General features: G+C 37.2%; 1 protein-coding gene and 1 long non-coding RNA gene across 2 annotated transcripts in view; both read left to right on the top strand.

The window, feature by feature from the left end:
• The window catches only part of SGCZ (sarcoglycan zeta), a 579,653-nt gene that overhangs the window by 257,024 nt on the left and 301,306 nt on the right, over positions 1-21,323 (top strand). The gene's annotated exons all lie outside the window — the stretch shown is intronic.
• On the top strand, positions 499-21,309 carry LOC117680190 (uncharacterized). The gene is made up of 2 exons (XR_004595564.2): positions 499-681; positions 21,044-21,309. It is a non-coding gene; the product is annotated as an uncharacterized LOC117680190 (long non-coding RNA).

Here is a 21,323-nt window from a genome sequence, read left to right as displayed (position 1 = left end):
CTTTTCATTAGATGAGACTTCATTAGAAGGCAACCTCCTTTCTGTTCTGCACACCAAAGTCTAAATAGTAGAGAAAGACATGCAGGAATCTCCTTCCCCAATGTCTTAAGATCAGATTGTGTTCCATTTCTTCTGCCAGCCAAACTATGTTTTCCAACAGCAAACTGGGTTCCCCAAGATGCTAAACCTTAAACCTAAAATGGGAGCTTGCCCACGACAAAAAGATGCTGGAACAAAACAAAAAATCAGCACAGCAACAGAAAGGGAATCAAACGAGAAGTTGACCAACAGCTTCCCCAATGAGTCCTGCTCAGGAAACTAACCCAGCAAAGCTTCTATAGGAAGAGGCAGTTTACCCCCAAAGAGCTATGCCTTCAGAGCCAAAAATGAGAAACAGGCATCCTTAATTATTGGTTTGTTAGCTTCCTAGAGACATTTGCCTGGCATTGGTTATGTAGAAAAGGGGGAGCAAGTGACCTTTGATAGGAGGATAAAGGGAGGGAGATCATCTCCTTGGGAATTGTGATGGTTTTATGACTTCACACCTGCAGATTAAACTGTCAGTTACTGTAAGTTATCAGTTATCAGAGTGAAGATACTTCCCAATAGGCAGGTTGGTCTTCAGAAGGGCTCCTGGATTCTGGGGAATTTTCCCTTTTTTTGTAATCAGCTATCAGAGGGGTAAGTGAGAATGAGAATTTGGGTTGGGATTATGATTAGTGTGAGAGTTAGGATGAGGGTTAGGTTGAGGATCAAGATCAGGATAAAAGGAAGAGTCAGGGAAGTGAAAAGGGAAAGGGAGAGCAAGGGGGAAGGGGGAGAAAAGGGGGAGCAAAAGGCAGAGGAAAGATTAGGAATAGAAGGGAAGGAGGGGGAGGAAAAGAGAAGTGGGGAAGAGGAAAGTGAGAGTGAGGGAGAAAGAAGAGGAAAGGGAGAGAAGGGGATAGGAAGGGAGAGATAGATCATGAAGGAGTTGGGGGAGGAGAGGGAGAGGAAGGGAGGGGGAAGGGAGGCTGGGCAAAGGGAGAGGAAAAGGGAAAGGGAATGGGATCGGAGAGGGGAGGGAGAGAGAAAGCAAGTAGGAGAGGGGACAGGGAAAGAGAGAAGGGGTAGGAGGATGTGGGGGGAGTGGGAACTGGAGAGAAGGGGAGAGGGGGATGAAGGAGAGAGACCATGAGGGGGTCAGGTTGATGAGGGAGAAGAAAGGAGGGGGAGAGGGGCGGTGGAGGGGGAGTGCAGGAAGAAAAGAAGGGGAAAGGAGGAGAAGGGGAGAGGGATGTGAGAAGGAGGGGGAGAGTAACAGAGAAGGGAATTGGAAAAGAGAAAGGAGAAAGTGGAGAGTGAAGGAATGGGAGTAGAAAGGGAGGGAAGGGGAGAGGAGAGGAGGAAGATAGGGAGAGATGGACCATGAGTGGGTTGGAGACTTAGAAGATCCAATTCCTTATAATTGAATGTACTGCTGAAATGCAGACAGTGAACTCTGCAGTAGAATAAGAGTGCTGTATGAATTCAGATGTAGACTCTCCAATAGATTTCTAAGACATCAGGGAATCCTGGACTTTCAATCCTAGTCAAGCCTTTCGACCATTGGATTAAACCAGTATCTACTAGTTATATGGAATTTAGCAAGACTTCCAGAGTTGCTAGGAGTTGGATGGCATACAATTTTATTATATTCTGGTTGGTCGCACAGGCAGCTAGAAATTTAGATTGGATTTGGCATTTTTATCCAACCAATATTATTAATATATAGAAGAATCTTTCCATTTTGGTAATGCTTGCTTCTCCTACTCTTCTCCCCTTCCACTTGTCTTTTTCCAGTTGGTTTTGGTCTGCAACATTTCTCTTTTGATTAACAGGAATGTGCAGAATAACAGAACAGAATAACAGAGTTGGAAGCAAAGGTGCTCTGTACATGAATTAACAACTAGTTCATCCCGAAAATGTGCGCGCGCAGGGAGGCCTTCCGCGCATGCACTTTGGTCTTGCGGTCGGCTTGCACGCATGTGCGTGGCTTAAAAAATACAAATAGAATGGCATAGCACTGGGGCAGGTGGGTGGGCAGGCAGGCCCACCCGCAGATCACAACTATCAGTTTGTCCGAACCGGTAGCATCCCATCACTGATTGGAAGGGACCTTGCAGGTCTTCTAATCCAACCTCCTATTCAGGCAGGAAACATTTTACCACTTCAGACAAATGGTTGTTCAATCTCATCTTAAAAACTTCCAGTGCTTGAGCATTCATAACTTCTGGAATCAAGTTGTTCCACTGATTATTTGTTTAACTGTCAGGAAATTTCTCCTTAGTTCTAGATTGTTTCTCTCCTTAACTAATTCCATCCTCTGCTTCTTGTCCTGCCTTCAGGTGCTTTGGACAATAGGTTGACTCCCTCTTCTTTGTGGCAACCCCTTAGATATTGAAAAAGTGCTATCATGTCACCCCTAGTCCTTTTCATTAAACTTGACATACCAAACTCCAGCAACTGTTCATTACATGTTTTAGGCTCCAGTCCCCTAAGCATCTTGCTGTTCTTCTCTGCACTCTTTCTAGAGTCTCAACATTTTTTATGGTGTGGTGACCAAAGCTATATGTAGTATTCCAAGTGTCTAAAGTCACTCTAAAGTTGTACTAACATTTCATGTGATCTTGATTCTATCCCTCTGTTGATGCAGCCTAAGACTGAGTTGGCTTTTTCGGCAGCTGCAGCACACTACTGGCTCATATGTAAGAGATTGTCCACTAGGACTCCAAGATCCCTCTCACAGCTACTACTATTGAGCCAGATGATCTATACTATACTTGTGCAATTGGTTTTTCTTTCCTAAATGTAGAGCCTTATTTTTTTCACCATTGAATTTTATTTTTTTAGATAGTGACCAATGTTCAAGTCTGTCAAGATCCTTCTAGATCTTAAGCCTATCTTCTGGAGTTTTGACTATTCCTGCCAGCTTGGTGTCATCTGCAAATCTGATGATTTCCCCATAATTATTAATCATATTAGACTTGCACTCCAGGAATGCTCATCTATACGCAGAAAATGCTTCAATATTCAATACTTATTTCACTGTTTCCTGTTTTTAATCCTTAGAGGTTATCAGGAAAAGAGTTGTGATTGTGATATCTAGTTGGCTGCTTTAAAATATACATTCACAAATATAATATACAACAGATAATGATGGATTAAGTTCTTATACTTTTGTTTGAATGCTATCTCAAACAAGTGATTCTAATCTCTTCATTTAAGAATACTATTATTCTTTGTCGTTATCATTTCTGTTATTCAGAAACATATTTCTTAGGGCATATGATCACTACCACCTCTATTCCAAATGTTCTACCTGCCTGAAATTTTGCTATAAATATTCATTAATGGAGGATCCATGTTCACTAAAAAAAATAAATAATTACATTCTATGAGTGCAATCTAATGTTCCTACTTTGAACTGTTCATTGTGAGGATTGGTATGGGAGAATATTTTCTAAATATCCAAGAAGAGTGTGGCAGGGATTTATATCCCTGTTCTACCTGTCTCCCAGTAGGAATGATCTAAATTATTGAGGTTGGTTTCATTCAATTTATCATGTTCCAGATGAGGAAAAGGAATTGGCCCTAAGTAATCCAGTGAACTCCATAGATGAACTGAAAAATGGGTCTGAAGATTCCACTCCAGTCCAACATTTTAACCATAGCTCTGTAGCATTCCAAAATTATTAAAAGTCTCCATCTCTTTATGTACCCATTTGTGCTCCATCTGGAGTTTTAGGATCTATGAATGGTGTAGTATAGTATAGTTTTTGAAATGATTAATGTTACGAGCATATCAATAGTGAATGGTCAAAATTCAGCATTAGTATAGAAATTATGTCACTACCGTAGAAGCCTCATGGTGTCACACATTTAGTGTTTTTCTGCTGTATAAGCATCTGAAAGAATAATGATTGGACAGTACTTTCTCAGATGCACTGATTGCTAGAACTAACTCTTGAAAGAGGAAGTAACTATGCAGCACAGTGAATACTTCTATGTGGGGGCATTGCCCAAATTGTCAAACCAACAGGGTTTGTATACACAGTTTTATACTCAGTTCCTGCTTTTCACAAATGAGGTTTATGATTGTTGCATACTCTGAAAAACTTTCAAGAAGGAGATGGGAATATATTTGTGAGCAGATTTAACCTCTCCTTCCATGTGTCTTGATACTCTGCTATTTTCTCTTATTACATTGACTTTTAAACATTTTATCCTAAAAATCTTTGTATCCTTTTGTACATATGTATGTTCACTGATGCATGTTATTCCTGTAGTATTGCATGTTACATGTTTTGATTCAAAATGAGGAAAATGGAAAAGAAACACTGAAATGCATTGAAGAACTGCCTATCTTAATACTAAATTCACTGTTCTCTTTGTTAGACAAAATAAGCAAACTAAATGCAATCACATAAAAGAGACCAAGTCGATAGATTGTATATAATCAAAAGTGTAAAAAAGCTGGGGAAATAGCCATTTGGCATGCACTTGAAACAAATTATGCACTGGATAATAAGTGCAAATGTGAGAGTGTAAAATATGTAAACAGCTGCCTAGTGATGGATAATTAACATGATATAACAGCGAAGTAAATAATGTAAATAATACAGTAAATATTTATTTGTTTGTTTGTTTGTTTATTTATTTATTTATTTATTTATTTATTTATTTATTTATTTATTTATTTATTTATTTATTTATTTATTGGTTTGATTTATATGCCGCCCTTCTCCAGAGACTCAGGGCAGCTTACTGTACAATGCATTAAGCAATTTTTTTATACAAAATCAGCTTATTGCCCCCACAATCTGGGTCCTCATTTTACCTACCTCGGAAGGATGGAAGGCTGAGTCAACTTTGTGAGATTTGAACTTGCAGCAATTACAGGCAGCTGGCCGCTAAGCGCTACTTAACAGCACTTTAGTCCACAGTGCCACCAAGGTTCTAATGGTATATACAGTAGTACTTCAGTGTGTATGTGGGTATGTGAAAACTTTGGATGTGTACAGAGTAATGACTATCCAAAGGGGAAAAAAAGAGTCATAATAAATAGAAAATGAAGCTCTTTAAATCCTCTCTTTGGTTACAAGATTGCTGCCTTTTTCCCAGCATTTTAAACATACCTTTTAATTGATCTTTCAGTTAGATTTGCAATATTTTGTTGCAATATTTCATGGAAAGCTATAAACATTTTGATCGTTTTAGATAATTCTCATGTGCATTGTAAGATGCATCTTCCTACAACACTTCTTTAGACACTTCAGTCTTTTCTATTCCAGTATAAAATGTACCTGATAATGATCTGAATTGTTCTGATTGTTTGTGATATATTTTTTGACCTCCCTTCCCTGCAACTTTTCCTAGGCATAAAATAACCCAGAGAAAATGAGCACAGATGTAATGAACCAGAAGTAATTAGCCATAGACCAGCTGGAAATGTCTATCCCTGTAGACTGAGGAAAAAATAATCTTGCCAGTTTAAGACAGAGCCACTGTTTTGAAAAGAAAATTCTACATCTATGAAAATAATCAAGATATACTGATATTTCATGAATTTTCAAGCCCCTTCTTACAGTAGTGGGTTCCACTTACCTTCACTACCAGTTCAGAACTGTGAGCGCACGCATGTGGCGCTTCTGTGGATGCGCAGAGTGTCCGTGATGATGTCTGGGTGGGTGGGCGGAGCTTCCTGCCACCACCACTATCGGTTCGCCTGAACCGGGGTGAACCGGTAAAAACCCACCACTGCCTTCTTATGACATGATTAGAACATTTAGAAAGGGAATTCTTTTTCTCTCTTTTTAGGTTGTAAATGCTATCTATATGTTTTAATAAATACCTTTCTAAATACATCCATGGAAACTAGAAAAAAAATTTAATGCCAACATGAATCGAGACCAAATTAGTGATTGGGGTTAATATTACAACAAACTCACTGTGATTATAGCTTTAGTGTATATGCAAAACATCCTTGGCTATTAGTTGTTCATAGTGATGATTCTGTGATATTTGGGTTGTTTCTGTGTCACTGCTGTTTGATATTTATTTATTTATTTATTTGTTTGTTTGTTTGTTTGTTTGTTTGTTTGTTTGTTTGTTTGTTTGAATTTTTATATCGCCCTTCTCCCGAAGGACTCAGGGCGGTGTACAGCCATACTAAAACAACATATACCGATAAAATTTAAAAACAGTTTAAAATATATTAACAATTTGGCCCTTATATTAAAAAACTATAAACACCCAATTAAAATTCATTTTCTAAGCCAGCCCAGCCTGTTGAAACAATAGAGACTTAAGGGCACGGCGAAAGGTACGTAGGTCGGGAATCATGCAAATCTCCGGGGGCAATTCATTCCAGAGGGCAGGTGCCCCCAAAGAGAAGGCTCTTCCCCTGGGTGTCGCCAGTCAACATTGTTTGGCCAACGGCACCCTGAGGAGTCCCTCTCTGTGGGAGCGTATTGGCCGGTGGGAGGCTATCGGTGGCAGAAGGCGATCTCGTACATACCCAGGTCCTAAGCCATGGAGTGCTTTAAAGTGATAACCAGCACCTTGAATCGCACCCGGAAGACCACTGGGAGCCAGTGCAGCTCACACAGGAGAGGTGTTACATGGGTGCACCGTGTCACTCTCATAATCACCCACGCGGCCGCATTCTGGACCAGTTAGAGCCTCCAAGTGCTCTTCAAGGGGAGCCCCATGTAGAGAGCATTACAGTAGTCCAGACGGGAGGTAATGAGGGCATGAGTGACCGTGCGCAAGGCGTCCTGGTTCAGAAAGGGACGCAACTGGTGAATCAGGCGAACCTGATAAAAAGCCCCCCCCCGGCCACAGCCGTCATATGATCTTCTAAAGACAGCTATGCATCCAGGAGGACACCCAAGTTGCGAGCCCACTCTGAGGGGGCCAAGGTCTCACTCCCAATAGTCAGCGATGGAGCCAGCTGGCTATACCAGGACGCCAAAAACCACAGCCACTCGGTCTTGGAGGGGTTGAGTCTGAGCTTGTTTCTCCCCATCCAGATCCACACAGCCTCCAGGCAACGGGACATCACAGCAAGGGCATCATTGGGGTGGTCCGAGGTGGAGATGTACAGCTGAGTAACATCAGCGTACTGATGGAACTTCACCCCAAAACCATGGATGATCTCACCCAGCGGCTTCACATAAATGTTGAACAGGAGGGGCGAGACGACTGAAACCTTGTGTCACCCCACAAACAAGGCGCCTCGAGGTCAATCTCTGTTCCCCTGCCAACACAGACTGCGTATGGTCAGAGAGGAAGGAGGAGAACCACCGCAACATGGTGCCCCCCCCACTCCTAACCCCTCCAACCGAATTGCATTCTGGAATGAGGTCAAAGGCCCATCTGTGTCCCTAAGGACTGCAGTTAACCATTACAGTTTATCCTTGATATCCTACATTGAGAATAAGTCAGATGCTGCTGATCCCAGATCCTGCCCTCTTGGAGCTATGAGAAACAGTAGGACAAAGAACAACAAAGAGAAAGAGATCATCACAGCAACAGAATCATTTTTAGTTCAATCTCCATGTGAAGTCTTTTACCCAAGAGCTGATGTGAATGTGAAAGTTAGGTTCTTCTTTCCAGATTTCATCCTCCAAACTGGGCCATGGTGACAGGATCAAGAGAAAAAAGCTGGAAATCAGTTGCTCCTGTTACTGTTGTTGCCCCCCTGGGAAAATTTTGTTTTGAGTATGAAATTAAATAGGCCTATTTGTTTATAGCAGTTACTCAGGAGCAAATTGGACACAAAGTTAATTACCTCATGAGTGGTTTTTGGTTGTTGGTTTTTTTTTACTTTTTAAAAATGTATTTTTTAAATTTATTTTTTTAATTTGATTTATATGCCGCCCTTCTCCGGAGACTCAGGGTGGCTTACAATGTGTTAAGCAATAGCCTTCATACTTTTGTATATTTATACAAAGTCAGCTTATTGCCCCCACAAACTGGGTCCTCAATTTACCCACCTTAGAAAGGATGGAAGGCTGAGTCAACCTTGAGCCTGGTGAGATTCGAACTTACAGTAATTGCAGACAGCTGGTGTTAATCACAATGCTATCAGTCTGCTGAGCCGCCAGGCCCTTAGCAATTTTAATTGAGGAACCAGTGATCAGTGCTTGCTATGGGGAGGAATCAATGGTGGAATTCAATTTTTTTTACTATTGGTTCTGTGGGCGTGGCTTGGTGGACACGGTGTGGCTTGGTGGTCATGGCTTGGTGGGCGTGGCAGGGGAAGGATACTGCAAAATCCCCATTCCCTCCCCACTCCTGGCGGAAGGATATTGCAAAATCTCCATTCCCACCCCAGTCTAGGGCCAGCCAGAGGTGGTATTTGCTGGTTCTCCAAACTACTCAAAATTTCTGCTACTGGTTCTCCAGAACCTGTCAGAACCTGCTGAATAGCACCCCTGGGAGGAATGCCATAAATTATTTATCTTTTGACATGGTATATGTGTTTTTAAGGAAGCCTTGAGTGCTCTACCTCCCATGATTAATATAAAAGTTATATGGAATAGTTTCTACCTCCTCTGCCCTATTGTAGCAGCATTTTTTAAATGCCAGCAATCCAATCCAGGATAGTATGAGGTTTGAAAGCCTGGAAATGAAAGAGAACTTTGACTTCATGCACATTACTGAAATCTGACAGAATGAGAGAGATGAATTGGCCACAACTCATATTCAGACAGGTTATAATTTACCACTCACCACATGGCTTTGCATTTGATGGCATGTGTCCTCAGATGCTAAACAGGATATACAGGTTCAGCAGGGGAAGCCAGCCGTCAACCAATGAGAACTTGAATCAGTAGCCTTTGTGCATTATAAATGTCACCACAATGGATTAGGCTGGGAAAAAGGAAAACCTGGGTGTGGTATGTTGCATCATAGAGACAATTTTTAGGATACTCTAGCAGTAAATAAGTAGCAAAACAAACAAAATAATGTATTTTTTTCTTCAAGGACAATGTTCAATTGAATCTCAAGAGCAATTAGAGAAACCATTTTAAAAGGTGATAGGTACTTTTAAAAGCTTATGTACCTGTGCTCAAATTGCACTTCAAGAAAAATATAGATGAATGAGTTATGGTTGCATAATTAATATGCATCTTGCTTTACAAGTACAAGAAACTTTTAATAAATATATTTTGCTTCTTCAGAATCTTGCCAAGCAACCAAACTGGAGACAATGAACTTTTCTTCTTGTTTATTACAGAGTAATTCTCTTAGGTTACCTCTTTTACAGCTGCTACTATAAGTGGAAGGGAAAGCTGCCAATGGGAGCTTTCCTACCAAATCAAAAAGCAGCAACTGAGGGAAGAATGAAGATGGGAACTCTGAAGTATGCAGAAATGTGTCTTGGGGTTTTCTGCCATACATGGTTTAAACCTTGGCAACTTTAAGATCTGTGGACTTCAATTCCCAGAAATCCCCAGCCAGCCAAGTCCATAGGTCTTAAAGTTGGCAAGATTGAATACCCCTGGTTTAGCCTATAAATTCAATGCGTAGAGGACAATGAAGGAAGCAAATACAATACCAAGAAGGAAAGAAACATAAGTATTCACACATACTTAAATTTCATTGGAACTAGTGTTAGAAATAATCCCACCTAAAATTTATCTTTTCTTTCTTTACTCTCTCCATTAATATAACTTGATTTCTTTTAGAGATATATTCCTTTCAATGCTTTGGTCAATGTGACATGTTTTTAAAAATGTATATAAAATGTATACATTAGAGAAAAAAATACTTACCAAAATGCACACATTGGGAAGAAACATTCAGAACATAAACTCTTTATTAAAGTAATATACAGCAATTAATTATACTGGGGAATTGCCTTCAAAATTATGCATATTAGCACGCTGAGAAAAATGTATACAAAGATGTTTATAATTGAACCAGTCTACATAAAAATGTTGATGCCTATTTTTTAAAAAAATCATACTAATGTGGAAGTGGGATGGAATGAAATTTGATTTAGGGTAAAAATGAGAAACTCAATGAAATTATAAATAATACGTAAAAATACATCTGATTTGAACTGAATACTGAATGGAGTTTTTACTCAAAGAACAGAGGAAATAACATTTTTTTAAAAAAATTTCAAACTGAAGCTGGATGGCCTCTTCCCAACTCTCTGTGTGGATGAGCCAAGTAGGTAGATAGACAGGCAAACTGATGAGGGAGGGATGTTGTTACTTTTTAATCTATTATTTCGGAATGACTTATCAAATTCTTATCTTGGTTCTCTTGCTGGATATTTAAACCTCAAAGCCCAAATTGTTTTTCTATTTATTCTATGACTGCATAGAATAAAATTTGGGCTGTGGAAAGGGCTAGACTAAAGATATAGTCAAGAACCACCTCTATGTTTAGCAGAAGCAATGCTGGGTGAAATAATGGAAAGATAGGAAGAATGGTAGTGAAAAATAGATGTATTTATGTTGCATTTATATATCATTTTTGTCTCAAGCCAGGGAGGTAGTGACAGTGACCAACTCAATTATCACATGAATATTTGAAGCTTAATCTTACTTATCTAATATTATAATCAGTACTCTAGAATAACTTATAAAGTACCGATTTTGGATGTGAAGCATCCAAACTATATTCAGACTCTGTCAGTGAGCCAATGTCAGTCCTTTGAGGTATCTTTGATAATCTAGATATGAAGCATTAACCATGAGTTCCAACACTACCTTTATTGCAAGGTTAAAGTAGCAGAATCTTGTCTAAAGTGTGAAAGCATTTCCCCTTCTTTACAGGTAGTTATCACCCTATGACCACAACTGAGTCCAAAATTTGTTGTTAAGTGACACAGTTACCTTGAATTTTGTCCCATTTTATGACCTTTCTTGCTGCAGTTGTTAAGTGAATCACTGCAGTTGTTAATTTAATAACATGGTTAAATGAATCTGGCTTCCCATTGACATTGCTGGTCAGAAGGTCACAAAAAGTGATCACATGATCCCAGGACACTGCAACCATCATAAATATGAACCAGTTGCCAAGGATCTGAATTTTGGTCATGATTGTAAGTGTGAAAAGCAATCATAAGTCACTTTTTTCAGTGCTGTTCTGACTTTGAACAGTTAGTCAACAAATGGTTGTAAGTAAAAGTCTACCTGTACTTTTACTTTCCCAGAAACTAGGAAAGGTTCATTTCTATTCTATGTGCTGAGGTACCTTTTGTACGATGGTTATCTACCCTGTAGCCTTTCCTCCCAAAGTCATTCCCACCAGCCATTACAGGCAGTTAGAATTATGGTATCCAATAGAAAGAAGATGATTTTGTTTTGGGTGGGTAGAGAGAGAGAGAGAGAGATCCTAGTGGCATTTATAATATTTTATAGGAAATATAATTATAGTTTGAAATTAAGCACACTTTACATCAAGCATTACATAAAATTACCACAGTGTTTGAAGATTAGCACTAGAAAGGGTGCTAAAATAAAATCAATTGTGGAAGCAAGGCAATTTTTTAACAGCTTTGTAATGTTAATAATAGTGCAAACAGATGAAAAAAAAAAACAGCTTACCTTTTTTCAAAAGTAACTTATATCCTGGGAAGCACATCCCGCTGAGTTTACTTTGGAAGAACAAAATGTATCTGAAACATTATATTAAAAGGAAACTATAAAGCAAGTGTGTAATTAGTGTGTAATAGAGATAAACTGGCAGAAACATTGGTAAGTAAAATAGTCTTAATAGAAATTAATTCTAAAAGTGCCAACAAGCTATTGGAAAGAGGCTAGTGAAAGCAGTAAAGGAAAGAAATGTTTCATGTTAGGCATCCCTTCTAGATGCAAAATCTATCAATCCCATAAAGTGGGTAAGAAATTGGCAAACTTTTCCCTATCCCCAGAACTGTTCTTATTACTACAGCACCTTAATACTTGAAATACTGTGTCCAGATATAACAGTAGGAAATGAAAAATGAGTGAACTTTGTCTTCTCTTTTCACCTTTCCTGGATGTGAAGAATAGCAGGTAGAGAATAGCTTAAATATTCATTTGTATGTCCCAAAATTCTCTTTGAAAAAACTAAATATCTTACTCCTGAAATTATTGATCTGTGATCTCATAAGATTCAGGAACACTGTTCAATATTTATATCAATAGTTTCAGAATATTGAAACCTGTATGTAATAACCACAAAATTGTTGTCCACAAATTAGCACTGTGTGATCAGAGAATGATGGCAATCAGCTGTTATTCAGCTATCATTCTGTTATTATTTTTTTACAGAATGTGAAGAAAGAAGGAAGAAAAATAAAGACTCTTTGAGATTGAAATAGCAGCCCAACAAAATGATGGTCTCAGTTTGCCACTTTTGAATAAAATAGAGAGTTGGTTAGCTGGTCCAGCTAGATATAACAATTTGGGATTCTTAGATTTATTTATATTTTAAAGAGGTGTATCTTGACACAGTGGATTTTCAAAATCACTTTTTCATGATGGAATGATTTTTTTTTGATAGTTTTAAGTTTCTCCAGAAATAGATTCTACAAGTGACATAATTGTGTGCCCAAAAGTCAGCAGTACATATTTAAGGTTGAATTTTTACAGATAAATTTAGAATGCTTTTTTCTAGAGTGCGTAAATTTATATGGCAATAATCCTATATAGCAGTGTTTCTCAACCTTGGTAGCTTGAAGATGGATGGACTTCAACTCCCAGAATCAAGCTACTAAGGTTGAGAAACTGCTATATAAAGATAATTAGTGTTTTTGATTTATTATTTATTACTTTGTGGTTTTTTTAATCCAAATAAAGCTTTTCAGAACACACTTTCAAGTGTTTATTTCTTGAGATGTTCTCCACACATTAACTGCTGCTATTCTGCAGATGAAGAATTTGGCTGTGCTTTGGAAAGTGAGTGGGTAGAAAGACACCCCAGAAATTATCTGTTCATGTGTAAATGATTCTTCACCCTTGCATTTAATAAGTAAGTTTCTGAGCTCTAATTGTGTCAGTTTATATTGCAGAATAAATATTAATTGGCAAAGACTGGTTTTAGAAGATAATATGACAAGCCTTATGCCATCCCAGATGATTTGTCGTGGTGTTATACTGTCTGATTGTTAGTTTAGAGCAAATTATTTTTTCCTCCACAGCCAAAGGACTATAACTTATGATTTTGACTTCTTTTTGCTCTTTGGAGGTGAGAGAATAAAGGATTACAGTGTAGTGGGACTAATACACCTACTGTCTTAATTTAGGATACTTAATGATCACCCAAATGGTCACCCAAGATTTGGGGACTACTGGCCAGAAAACTGCCTTTCCTTATTCTAAGGTTTTAGTAAACCTTTTAAACTCAGCAGGTAATGTGTAGCTCATTACAAGTTAATATATTACAAGTTAATATATTAGAACTTTCTTAATCCATCACAACTGTCCACAATGGTCAATTTGAATTCAAAAGTATCTGGAATGCCTTATATTTTATCAAATATAGTTAGAATTTTCAGGAATAATATTTTGAACTTTTCTGTATGAAAATCCTATGTTCTACCACTGAGCTAAAATCTCTGTTAATTTCATTTCCTGTAGCACCTACTCCAAGGAAAAACATTGTCTTAATATATATTGCTCACATAACAGCATTCCAATGGTTTTCTGACATATATTTTGATGCAGTTTATAGAATAGATGATACAGAAATGGTGGTGGGAGGGGAAGACCTTTTTCAGTGCTTGCTTTCCTTTTATAAGAGATTCACATAAGGGAAATTAGCTTAGGTGTAAAACAAATGCAACCCACTAACTGCAGTGAAGTTGATGCTGGCTAGGAAAGATACATTTGTTAAGCTAAATAGCTAAAATTTCAGGATGCAGAAATAAGGGAATAAAAACAAGAAGCGGCTTGCATTGCTAGACACCCTGCTGTAATAACATCATGACAATGGTCTTGCTCTTTCATTCCATACAAACCATACACAGTGTAGACAGAGAGAGAAACTGAAAGGAAATTGCTCAGTGATTTGGCTAGGAAGGCTCCTGACTTGAATATCTGAAAGGAGGCAAATGGATTGGATTTAGGCTTGCCAGATAAGAGGTTGTTTAACTTAAAACAAAGGATTTAGCAGCCAAGAAGAAAAAGAATGAGGATAATGACTATAGGCTTTGTAGAGACACAACTCTTGGCATTGATAATGGTTGATGACGGAGAGACGAGATTGGTCTAAGTAAGTACTGTACTTTAGAAATATGCCATTAATAGTGCTCAGTCTATTTCATGATGGATGGAATAGCTAAGAAGAAGTTCAGTAGCTTGAAGTAGTTTGATATTACTACTGGAACTGTACTATATTGTATTACAGCATTCTGCTTCCTTACTGATATAAGAAATGATGTAAAAAGTTCACAGATTGACTGGGATTTTGTTTAATATTTCCCTGTACCACAAGAAAGAGAGGAACTAGCTTTGGAGACTTCTTGTAGATAGAGTTGGCAGCAACGCTGTTTAAAACAAGAGTTATTAGAGACCATCCTTGGAAAATTTCTGGAGAGATTGGGAGCAGATTCTGTGTGGTAGCAGAAGTTAGATACAAAAGCAACAAATGCATCAATCATTGAGGAAAACTCCATGAAAAAAGTAAGAACTAAGTGGTCAAACATAACACAGATGTATTCTTTAGGCTTGCGAGGTGTCCACTATTTGAGCAGACAGTCCGCTTTTTTCACATTATGTTCACTATTTTTTTTTCACAAAATAGTGGACATTTTTTTTATTCAAAAGCTTTTATGATGAAATGGTACGTAATCTAAAGCTGTACAGTCTAAGAGAATAAGGATAGGAGAATTGCGTTTTGTCTTCTTTTTCATAAGTTAGAATGAGACAAAAAATACAATGAGCAGTTTTTTGGAATGAAAGTATTATTTGCCTTACGTAAAAAACATTTGCCTGAGAATGCCGTGCAAAAGTTCAAGAAAGAAGCCATCAATGTGTATCAAAGAGCCATTGCGTACCTAGAAAAGTGGTATAATACACCGATTCAGTATATGAGACGCTAAGTTGTTTCAATCTAATTGATCGCAATAATCCTCCAACTTTAGAAGAAATGACGAACATCTGGTTATTATCACCATGGCAAGAAGAACTTCCACCCAACACTCTCTTCGATGAAATTTCTGCCTTAGAAGTAATTTAATATTTTACATATTATTATAATATATTTGATGTTTTGAATTTTAAGTAAAATTTTGAAGTGATTATTTTAATACCTGTTAAAATGTTTGTAAGAAAATATATAATTTAATTGTAAATTTTTTTTATTTTTTTTTTACTACTTAACCCCCCCCCCCCGCCCCGCTTGTCCGCTATTTTTTGGAAGCAGACCTGGCAACCCTAGTATTCTTTAATTTCATGTAACTTTTAACTTGTGTTTTATATTCTCCCAGCAAAGCCTTTTTCCCCCAACATAAATTTCTTGTCTATTTCCCTTTAGTACCTCTTTTACTCCCTCCATCAAGAAGAGAAACCACTACAAATAAACCTTAGATAGCAACAGCATATCTAAAAAGAGATCTTAAAGTAACACAATTTATTTTGTCATGCATTTGGATTTCAGCTTCCTCAAGCGTGTTCTTTCAGCTGGCAAGTTGTCCTATCCTCTTGTTTGATCTTGCTTTACATTATCCTCCGAGGTCAAATCATGGTTATTTACCCAGAAGTGACATAATCTTTCTTACATTCATTTTGGGGATAAGTACACATATCTCCAAATCTCTCTGCCACCAAACAAATCAACTTATTTACCTTGAGATTTCTTCTCCTACTGGTTCTTTATTTGGTAGTGTCATATCCTGGGCTGGAAGTGATTACAGTATTCTAATTTATTCAGGGAGCCAGATGTTTATAAAATTTTAATTGTTTAACAATATTGTTTAACTGGCAAAGTAGGAAGAATGAATCAGATGGAAGTTGTTTCTATTTAGTGGTACATCAACAAAACTCTAGAGTCTTCCTTCCCCTTTTCATCCCCTTTCCTCTTTTATTAAATAACACGCTTCTGTTTTGTCACATACCTCCATTCAAGGAAGTTACATCAATTATATATGATGTGGGTCCAGACATTGGGAGAAGACTCATGAGCAAATTTAAGGACAGGAGAAGTTTACATTCACTTCCATTCCAAGACAGGCTTCCTTTGCCATTCTACTGACACTGCACTAGGCAGCGTTCAGGATCCAAGCTATGTGAAAATCTCCTTCAGAAGCCTTCAGATTTGCAACCTGGTCTTGAATGCAAATTTAGCTTGCCCACTATGTATGACTTTACCCTAGACTGGTTTCGCCTTCCATCTCTCCTTAAATCATTTTTTCCTGGTTCCTTTGCATTGGATCCTGATACTGAGGATCTAGACCTGCTTTATGCAATCAGACCTATTTAACATCTTATGCAAGAACCATGAAGAGGTATCTTGCATTTCCTCTACTTTTTAATGTGTATATCAACTCAGTAATCCATGCCTCTCTGCCCCACTTTAGCAGGATTGGCAGTCGAGCAATTCTGTGTCTTTTACAGACAGATGACATTGTGATCATAGAAAGAGTGTTAAGGACTTTGACCTCTTTCTGCTGAGGAGAAAAGCTAGTAATAAACTATCAAGCAACTAAAGTCATAATATTTGCCCAAAACTATAAAATTCATAAATGGCAAATTAATGGGAATTCTGCAAAGCACGTACACACTTATAATTACCTTGGAGGACTCTTCCAAGTCCCTCTATACTGGAGAGAACATTTTGTATCTATCTAACACGTATTACTGAGCATAGCTCTTCAACTGTCCTGAGATTTAGCCATTTAAAGGGAATTCACTTCATCCCTGAAGCTGGCAAGGTCTTCTCCCAGTTTCTTGGTGGTTTCCAAAACTGTACTTTTAGAAGCTTTAACATTCTTGAGACCATTTGTTCTAACTTTATTATAGCTATCTTTGCAATCCCAAGATACCTTAAGAACACTACTCTATACTTTGAAAAGGACTTGGTCTCAATGGATGCTAGATCTTGGTATACATTTTAACTTTGGCTAAAATTAACTTATTCCTATTGATCCTTAGGGATCACTTTAAGTAAACTTAGTTAAAAAATATTATTGCCAAGCTTCACTCTGTGTCCTCACTCTGTAGGACACTCATTGCAGAATCTTTGCTCATAAGTATCCATAAGAATCATATCTGACATACTGATCTTCAAATCAATTTAAGTATGCTCCCCAGTCCTTCAGGACATGGAGTCTTTTCAAATACATCCAGCATGTATCAGCTTCCTACTTTTATCACAATCCTGAAATTTTACATTTACACTATTTGTAGTGATGATTTGCCTTCTTCTGTTTTGTTAGGCTGGTATTCACTCATCAGTATTTACAGACCTGGTGGAAAGGTACAATAGAGTCCTTGACCTATATATTTCTTTATTGTTCCATCTGCAGAGAATCCCCAGCCTGATTTATCCACCTAACCTGAAGGAATTCTTTGACAGACATCCTGGCATTCCTTATATTTGTTACTTCTCCCATCAAACTGCTGTTCATATATATCTATCCCAGTTGCCTAATTTGGTTCTTCTATATGTACCATTCATCTTTCCTTGTGGCCTGGAAACTTGAAATTGGAATTTCTTGTTTTCTTTTCTTATTTTATCTAAGATCTAATTGGTGGCCTTATGTCAAATGTGATTTCATTTGATTTGCCATACCTCAAAAAGAAGACCAAAATGTTCAGCCTACCTGAAGAGGGCACAAAGGTTCATCACCAAAAATCTCTGGTTCAATGCTAGGAAGAAGAAAAAGTAAAGGCTGAAACATCCACAGGTTATGCTGGTTATGCATATATCCATCTATATATCGATGGAATCTACTGATAACTTTTACAACAGTTTTTTTAAAAACAAATAATTTTCTATTTCAGGCGTAAAAACTGGAAATATATAATTAATAAAACATAACACATCTTGGAGCATTAAGTTCTGGGTGAATTTAATGTTATTCTTCTATCATTTTTGCTTTTTTTGCTACCATCAATTCCATTTAATCATACAGTCTTTGACCTGATTGAGTTCTGAATCATACTGTACTTCATCAGCAATCTATAACTAAGTATCATCAAATGCTCTTAGATCAGGGGTGAAATGCTACCAGTTTGCACTGGTTCGGGTGAACTGGTAATAATAAAAGCTACCGGTTCAGGCAAACTGGTAGTAAAAAAATGCTACTGGCTTGTCCGAAATGGTATTTCCGACAATCAGCTGTGCCAAGCAGGAAGCAGGAAATCCTGCTTTCTAGTGAATATAAATCGTGCAACACAGCTGATCCCCCCCTCGCTGTTCTACTTACCTTCTTAAGCTTCTTTTTTCTGTGCGAAGCACGTATTTGGTGTACACTGCGCATGTGCACACAGTGTGCATTTGGCACTACTGCACATGAGTGGACAGCGAACTGGTGGCAAACCGTGGAGGATTTCACCACTGTCTAAGATTTGTTGTAATTTTTGTAGAGTGCATATAAGTAACACAAAAATAAAGGTAATAATAATTACAGCATAAATCATCCTTATATGATTCCTTGCAGTCATCTGGTCATTAGCACTCTTTCTGAGAGTCATTGATGCCACTTGGAGATTATTCTCTACCCTCAGGGTCACATGAGCAGTGCAATTGGCTGTGGAATCTTTTTGGAACTGCTAAAAGGACTGTGTTGTAAATAGATGGTGTCATATTCCCCAACCCACCCACCCCATTGAGAGAGGGCTGTTCAGTCTTAATGTAGACGGCCTTTTTGACCTTTCTTTCACACTGGCAGTCCTCTCTGTCCAGAAAATGGACTTTGCTGTCTTCAAAAATGGTTTTCTTCTTTCAAATGCAAATGGACTGTTGAATCTTGTCCTGGTGGATGTGTTCTCCTATGTTGTGCCATGCATTTGTGAAGTGGTGGTTTTGTTTCTCCAGTGTACAGATCTGTACATCTCTTACTGCATTATACTGCATAAACCACATTGTTCAATTTGTGTCTGGGTATTTTATCCTTAGTGTAGACAAGCTTCTGTCTTAGTGTATTTTTAGGTTTAAAATGTGTATGTATATTATGTTGAATGAAAATCCTCCTGAGCTTTTCTAATATTCCTGCACATTTCAGGAATCAAATTAGCAAGCAAAACTAAAAACTAAAATTATATGCTGCTGATGCTATACTACAATTTCCCAAACAAAAATATTCCTTCATATTGTTAATGAAATGTACACAGAAATATGTCAGATTGTCAGATTAATTTAAAAAAACCCTCAAATGTTGACATGGAATAAACTTCTTGGTTGTGATAATATAAGGTTTGGAAGTACTGTCTATCATAACTTAACTTTTGGTGCAACATACAGTTATCTTTGGATTGAAGATACCACTTTAGATGGATATAATTGGTAATTTAGTTAAGGATTAGAGGAAACAGCTAGAAAGCTAAGAGTTTCATTAGAATCAGTGTTTTAGAACTGTTGCAAAGTTGTGCTACAGTTGTATAATAAATATTTCAAGTCTATCAGCACCATTCAATTTGCCAAAAATGTTCAGAAATGTTCATTTCATAATAAAATCTATTTTTTGCAGTTTTAGAAAAAGTAACTTCTAAGCTATTTCTCTTTTAATAGAATGAATTAATGCAATTATTTATATTAATTATATCAACACATAAGGGGCAAATCACTCAAAGAGACACACATCCCCATCCAATCTCTCTTTCCCTTCTCCTCTCTTTTTAGAGGGAGAATTTTTTTATTAATTTATCTGTTCTCTGGAATTGATTATGGCTTCCCAAAAGTGATGGCTTTGATGCTAATACAGCCTTTGAAAGCTTAAGATTTTCTATAACACTTCATCAAGAAAGAAAAGAAATACTGCAGGTATTGAATGTAATGATCTTAGGGTCTTTCATTCTGATTCTATCCTATCAGAATGCTGAAGCAATTTCAGAGGAAAGAGTACTCAGAGGCATCATTTCTCTTTCTTGTTTCTCTGTCATCAGCTGCAATATAGTGCATTAACATTTGAATAGAAACTTGTCAATCATTACCCTGATAAAGTGTGATTCATCTAAAACCCAGGGGAGAAAAAAGGGGGGAAAAAAACCTGGCATGCGAGCTCACTATTATATTATAGACATTCATATGTATCAAAAAAATATAAGTGGAGCATTGTAATATATTTTATTGAAGTTTCTTCCAGAATATTGATATTTTTGTCACTTTCTTGCTGTGTGCAGATTTTTTTTTTTTGTTAACATATTTGCAATTCCTTTGTGAAGGTGAATATAGAAGTACAATTCTTATAATAGACATGATGTTTTGCTTAAAAGTAGACTAACATTTACAAAGAATTGAATAAAATTGCAGCACAGGCAAATACAGTATATTGAGCTACATTATAAATTGAAGATGAAACATCTTTATTCAACTTCTGTGTTACTTTTGGTTGAAACTCAGCACAATCAAATTCCAGGTAGGAAGACTGAGGAAAGTCAAGCAGATAGAATTTGAAATGAAGTCTGTGTGAAACTACCTTACCATCTTAATGTTATCCATTAGAGTTTGTTTCTCTTCCGTGATTCTGATATCCTATTCTTGGTAGGAGTTTGATACATTCTTTCACTCGCTCTTCTATCAAAGTATTACTGCATATTGAATACTGACCTTAAATACTTTAATGTACTGGTTTTCAAATAGGCTTATATATTTTATTTGAAGCTGAAGAAGCATTTATTAAAAAAAGATCACAAGAATTTTGACACCCTTAAATAATTTCAGGAATGTAAAAGACTTGCTTAACTATGAGGATAGAAACTAAAATATCCAACTTTGGAACTGGATAGAGGGAAATAGGATTACATGAAAAATATATCCATTTTCTTGTTTAGTCTTTTTAAAAAGTAACATGAAAAATACCAATGCATAATTATGTTTACCATTTGAATAAGATTTTCTTTTTCCACTTTAGAAGAAAACAGCGGGACAGGTGTAAGGCTGAGCAAAATCTACTGAAATACTTGCACATTGCAAGAAATGTGTAAGAGCAGATTCATCACCTTCAAAATGCGAGATCTGGGAACAAGGACTGATATCACACAGCATCTTTCTCTAGAATTTTCAATATATCTCAGAAATATGACAAAGGAGAGCAGAAAACCCACGCAATGAGAGAAAAACATATTACTTTATTATTTATTCATTCATTCATTTAATTAATTTCTATACTACCCATCACTTATACTTGTGTG

This window comes from Pantherophis guttatus, chromosome 8, assembly GCF_059756535.1.
Source record: "Pantherophis guttatus breed Tessera chromosome 8, ASM5975653v1, whole genome shotgun sequence".
Lineage (NCBI taxonomy): Eukaryota > Metazoa > Chordata > Lepidosauria > Squamata > Colubridae > Pantherophis > Pantherophis guttatus.
The sequence above is the reverse complement of the archived record's forward strand: the minus strand, read 5'-3'. Positions and strand labels throughout refer to the sequence as shown.